The sequence below is a fragment of the Apteryx rowi genome, unplaced genomic scaffold (genome assembly GCF_003343035.1).
Source record: "Apteryx rowi isolate R43461 unplaced genomic scaffold, aptRow1 scaffold_1, whole genome shotgun sequence".
NCBI classification, from domain to species: Eukaryota; Metazoa; Chordata; class Aves; order Apterygiformes; family Apterygidae; genus Apteryx; species Apteryx rowi.
Window position 1 is genome coordinate 2,731,655 of NW_020447196.1, and position 6,589 is coordinate 2,738,243.

The following is a 6,589-nucleotide window of genomic DNA, read 5'->3' on the forward strand; positions in this document are numbered from 1 at the left end:
GTTTGAGGCTAAGTGTCACATAGATTTATCTTTTAATTAAAAAAGCATGGTTCACGCATATTTGAGTGGTAGTCCAAATAAATGCAATATAGAAATTTATGTTTGTTTATCTAGGTGTTAATTACCTAGAGATTGTTCTGGATTACTTCTTTTTATAAAGTGTCATAGGCTCATGTCACAAGTAATAAAGCTTAACAGTGGAACCTTATCAATTTGCTAACTATAATGCTAGTGTGACCTGGAGGAAAGGAAAAAAAAAAAACTTCGGAAAATGTTCTCTGTGTGTACCCCGTTCAACACACAAAAACTGCACAGCGAACAATGTAATCATTTTTAAAATGTTCTCGTAAGTAAAAGTACAAATATATCTTCAGTGTTTTACAGCCTTTCCTACATGTAATTATTTATATTACACGCTGTTATTTACTCCTGCGTACTGCATGTTGTGCAAAGACAGACATGGTAAGCAACAAAATGTAGTTTACCTGGTGGGCAAGCTATTTATTTAGTGGATGAAGTAACAGTTACAAACACTGAACGCTATATTTAAAGCAAGACGTAGCAGATGCAATTTTCTTAATATTTTAAAGGTTTTACAGTGTTTCTAGGAACCGAGAGGAYGAGGAACGCAAACTGAAGTCTAAAGATAAAAGATCACACATTTCAGTGGTGCAAACAGAGGGAAAAACGGTGCGCAGATGCAAATTGTTCATCAAATTCCCTGTCAGTCTGTTTTTTTTCTTTGTTTATGAGGGGAATTTATATCGCTGCTCCGCCGCGGGCTGCGGAGCGATGCTGACCCCAGCGGCGAGGGCGAGGGCGAGCGCCACAGCCCGGCAGCGGGGGCTCGCGCCGCCCTCGGGCCTCCCAYCTGCCCACCACTGCAGGCACCGAGAAATCCCTAATTTTTTTCGTAGGTGCAAACAGCCCCGTCTTTGGGTTTAATTATTTATGCATTTCTTAGAGTTCTGACGACTTCAGATAATCCTCGGTTTCAATGACATGGCATTATGTAGCAAAAGTTTCTGAGAACCTGCACTTAGTGATATCGTAAAGAAATCCATGCAAACTACTCTCTGTGCTCATGATTGTGAATTCTGACTTGATATACAGGTGCCCAAATGTGAAGAAGGCTGGAAAGAAGGATTTCTTCTATTTATTACTGCCAATTATGCCTATAGACATAGATACCACAGGCTTTGTCTCGTGTGCGGACAGTAGTAGTAGATAAGCTACATCTCAATAGATGAGGTGGAAGGTAAATTTGATCTTAAAAAAAGCTGCTGAGTGTTATGTCCTTAGTGATAATTGAAATATTTCTAATTTTAAAGGACTGAAACTGATATATATATATAGATGAAATTGATATTTGTATAAACATATATGTATATATATGTATATATAGGTATATACACAAACATACACATGTTGCAAACAGTTTTTTCTTTAGAAGGAACCTCATTTTAGCTCTTAACTCCCTATTTAGTATCCTCATGTGCCTGATTTTCAACACTGCAGAGAAGCCAGTAATGGATATTCAGCGTTTCTGAAGATCAGCCAGTTACTGAGGACCATAAATATGGACTGAGGAATTTTTGCATTTGAAAATCTGAGCCACAGGATGTAATGAACCACTGTAGCTCTTGAAATTCCAACTCTGTAAAGTTGAAGTAATGCAATGGTGAATCAGGCCTGTTATTAATGACGCTGGAGAACAAAAATCTCCATCTGAAAGAAAGAAAATTTGTGGAGAAAATATGTCCTTAGCTGTGTGAGATATTGCAACACAGAATATGTGATTTCTCTTTAGGTCGTGCCACTGCTCTTCCTTATTATTTTTTTAGGTTTTATTTTTGGGGGAATGTTTTCTCAGTTGTTTTCTGTTTGAAAGAAGTTGATGCATGAATGAGTGAAACAAGGAATAATAAAGAAAAATGGAGCTACTAATCCCAACGGAGAAAATATCTCTTTTGTTAAAAATCTCTCACACAATATCTGTGACATTGGTACATCTGTCTTCACTAGAGAATTACTGTTCCTGGTTTGTGCTGGTCTTCCATATGCTGCCAGTGGAAGCCACCACCCTGTTGTCATTCAATGGGACCAGCACTCAGAAAGGAGCAGCCGACTCCCAGCAAAGACCACTGGAGACTTTCTATAAAATAAGACTGCTGTGAAAAATATAAGTATCTCCAAACCTATTTATGCTCAACTAGTATTTGCATTGCTTTTGCCAAAGCAATATGTATTTTTTTCTGTGGAGCAATGCATTGATATCTGTGAGCCAAATTGTAATTTTTGTTTCTCCGCTCAAACCTTAGTGGTGGGACTGGCATGATCCAACCCAGCTCACCTATGCAGTAAGGACATGTTCAAGTTTCATTTTTAATTAGCTTTGAAAACTGGAAGACTTGTTTATTTTTTCCAAAGCCACTGATCTATCCCATACTTTCACCGAATTAAAGCCTTCACATCTGTTTGATTTACGGGAGAAACACCTCATCCTTATTATTATAAATGTTGAGTCTTTAATGTCTACTCCTTCCCCCTCCTTCCATGAATGTTAATGGCAAAACACTTCTGAGGCTTGGAAGGAAGGGGAGCAGGTTCGCAGTGCCAACTGGTGCTCAGGGGGGTTGGCTTTGGTGGAAACGCTGTTGCACCCTCCCGCATAGCGGCAATGTTCATTTTCATTGCACTGTGGAGAGGGCAGGCTTAGTCACAAAAGCAAGAGTCAGCTGAGCAGTCTTCTGCATTTGCAATTAAATCATAAAACATAGTGTTTAAAATAATGCAAGAAAGCACCTGATCCTGGTAATATTTCCATTTGACAGAGTGGGAGGGAAATCTGCCTCTCCCGGGTGGACCCAGAGGCTGCCCAGGGCTTTGGGCTCCCATCGGAAATGTGGCACCCGAAGGTGTGCTTTGCTCGGCTGAAAGTCCTGAGCTCCCGTTGCCTGGCTAAGGGCTGAGGGACTGTGATTTATTGCCTGTTGCCGGCCAAGCCCCCCACCAGCGCTGTTATGCAGTGATTTGCATTTAAGATGTAGCAGCAATCGCCAAGGCACAGTCAGTGTAAGGAAACATGGTGTTGATCTGTGAACCCAAAACTGGAGAACAGCGTCTCCACAGAAAACCAGCCCTTCATTTCTTCCACTTAAAACCATTGCTAAATCTCCTCCTGACACCAAAAGCACTGAGGCTGGGGTCAGCAATGGGACTCCAGTGGGAATGGAAAAGTGAGCTAATATGGGAAAGTATTTGGCTCAGCAGAGAAGAAATTTGGACTTCATTAGGTCTTTATTTTCAACTCACACTCAAAATACTGTTTTTCTCCAATGCTTCAGAAACTTGTATTTCAAAGCAGGGACTACACCAGGGACAGCAGTGTAAAGGTTCTGCACAGGCGTACGCGTTAGTCCTGTGCTTGACCATCTCCTCATCCCAAAAACACCGGCCCRGGGTCGGGTGGGCAGCAGCTTTTGTCCGTATGGGCAGGAGGGGTCAGTTCCTACGTTACCGGATAACAGTGATGCAGGTAACAGTGACGCAGGTGACAGCGATGCTGAATACAGCGCGCACTGTTCGAGCTACTGAGTCGCCCAATTCCTTCCAAGCCGCACAGAAGGAAATGCAATTTGAACGTGCGGCCGCGCAAAGCRGGCTGGCGGGTGGGAAGGTGCTGCGCCGGCCACGGCGCTTAGCGGGGGCCCACGGAAGGGGAGAGACGCAAGAGGAGAAAGAGGAGACAGAAGAAAAGACACCACTGAGAGCACCTTTCCCTTCCTTCCTGCGGTTGTATAATCCTGAATTTCCACACGTGAGAAAAAAATAGTCTGAGCTCCTGTCTAAGTACTTGAATTACCACAATTCCTTMTCTGTGCACAGGAAGCATTAAAAAAAAAAAAAGAAAGAACAAACCCAACAAATCCGACCCATAGTAAATTCAAGTWCTGATTTGTAATGTTTGCTTGGCTGCTATTTCTTAGTAGCAACCAATGTGTTAATCACTAGTATATAATTAGATGTCATTTTGGAGCAATTCAAAATCAAACAAAATCTCAACATGTTCAGAACATGTTGTGAAAGTTTACATTACAATTAATTTATGATTATCCAAATGTGCATCCAGTGATCTTAAGTCTTCCTTCACACATTACAAAGGGAAAAAAAAAAAGACAATTCCTCTTCACACATACTCCTCAATGCCAGAAGGCCCCCAGAGAAAAGAATCTCCTTTAAATAAATGTACTATTGAAATTCTGTTTAAATAGCTGAACAGGAGACGAAGCCATGAGATGAATCTGATAAACTAGCCACTGTGTATCCTCGGACTGGTCTCTGTTCATTTCCTTGGTTTTTGGATTCTGTAATCACTTGATTTTTCATCACTGTCTCTAGAGCAGATAGAAAATGAAGGAAAAACAGTAGTTTTTATTTCACACCAATTCACCATAGCAATGAGTTAATTTCTGCACATTTTCCTGAAAGGGAAAAGAAATACACACCCTTTTGTCCCATGTGCGAGCCAACGCCATGAACTGCCGCCTGTTCTCCATCCTGTCAAAATCAAAGGAACGAAGGACGGTTCGTGAGTCACGGGAAATACCGGACACATTAGAGGATATGGCCAAAATGCTGAATTATGATCATATAATAAACATACAAGCTGTTGCATTAGGGCACAGCTACAGGAATTACAGTAAGTAAAGGTTTAAAAGCACTGACACTCCTATGCTTTGTTGAAAACAGGCATAATATACATAAAAAGGTTAACAAATGGCTGCGCTTAACTCCTCTGCATCTAGAGTAGAGGAAACCTTGCTATTTCTACTCGAGCAATCTGTCAGCTGACATCGAGCCTGTCTTTCTGTGTACGGAGCCTATAGATGCAAACACAGAACAGGGAAGTTTATTTTGGGTGTAAAGCTAGAAAGTTATTTCATGTTTTAATTGCCCACAACAAACATGGCAAATGCTGAAAAATGCAAGCAAAAGTCCTGTCCAATAATTTAGCTCCTATTACCTCAGGATCCCAACTTCCTAACTATTTCAAGGATGTTGTTAGCAGAGGAAGGCATATTTTTATTTAACATCTTTATTAATGAGCGAAAGAAAGAAAGAAGTAAACACACTAATTACATTTGCAAATGACAGTGCATTAGTAGCTATTGCAAACATCACTGAGGACAGAGAAATAATAGAAGGAAAAACTGGGTAAGAATACAAGATTTGGCCTGAAGGAGCAAYAAATTTGTATCTGAAGACAAAATCAGTCTCATATGTGGACAGGCACTGAAGGAGGGACGGGGCGAGCGGTCCGGCCCGGCAGCGCAGGAAATGCCATTTGGCCTTTTCGGAAGGGCGAGACCCAAACCGGCACCTGGGATTCGGCACAGAGCAGAGAGGAATAATGAAAGCGTAAAGGGTTTTGCTGGTGGGAGCAGAGGTGGTGCCGTCCCCGCAGCTGTGCCCGCTGGCGCCCCGGTGCGGGACGGGTGGCTCGGGGGGGCTGCGAGGACCCTGGGTGTGGGGAGCTGTGATTGCCACCAGCTGCGCTTCCCTGGGGACGGGAAAGGGGAAGGGGAAGAGAGCAGCGATTGCCTCCAGGTGTGCTTCCCCAGGGATGGAGAAGAGGAGGAGGAAGGGGAAAAGAGCAGTGATTGCATCCAGGTGCACTTCCCTGGGGATGGGGACGAGAGCAATGACGTGAGAGTGTCCCTGCAGCAGCAGGTAAGTGCCTRAATGCTGCAGTGAAAATGGGCTGGAGCTACCCAGGATGGGCTGAAGGAGCCCYGTGGCAGTGAGATAAAGCTGAGCACAGGCACGCTTCCCAAGCGCAGGTCTCCTAAGCTCTTTAATAAGCTCCCGAGAGGACGGCTAGGTGTGCAGTCGCTCTGGCTGTGTAAACTTAGGTGGGATGCAGGAGGGAGCGGTGGGGCTGGGTGGCAGCGGAGGGGCAGGAGGGGCCAGACCCCCGCGCGGGGTAAGTGTGCATGGGGCTGGGCAGCTCACCTCGGCCCCCCACCTGCGCCGCCGTGGGTGCGCGTTCCCTGGCTTTGCTACGGGGCTGCTGTTTGTAGCTGCATGAAAGTTAAACTATAATTAATTAAGGACTGTATGAGTCATAATGATGCATGCAGCCGTGGATACTTGTACGCCATTGACCCGCGCCGTTGCGTCGTCCTTACCCAGCTGATGAGCTAGAAACCCCCCAACCCTGCCTCTCCTCCCCGTGCCCTGGGCAYGCACAGCCCGGCACGCTCCTGTTCCCGAAACGCCCCTAGGCACTCTTAAATCGCAGCCTTCCTATTTTAAGTTGCAGCGGGTGGAGGCTGCTCTCGGGTTTAGCGCTGGTGGATGGGAGCAGGCTCGCTGTCCCCAGCGCTGTCCCCAGGTGCTCCCTGCTCAGCCCGCGAGAGCCCGTGCTGCGCGCTGCCCTGCCGGCTGGCGATGGGGCCGCGCGCGCCGGCGGCGAAGGCAGCGAGGGCGGCGCGCCTCGACGGCGCGGTGTGCGCCGTGACAATCACGGTTCGAGCTCGTGCCAATCACGGCGGTGACTTCTGCTGTAGTGTGGCTTGTGTGGTGG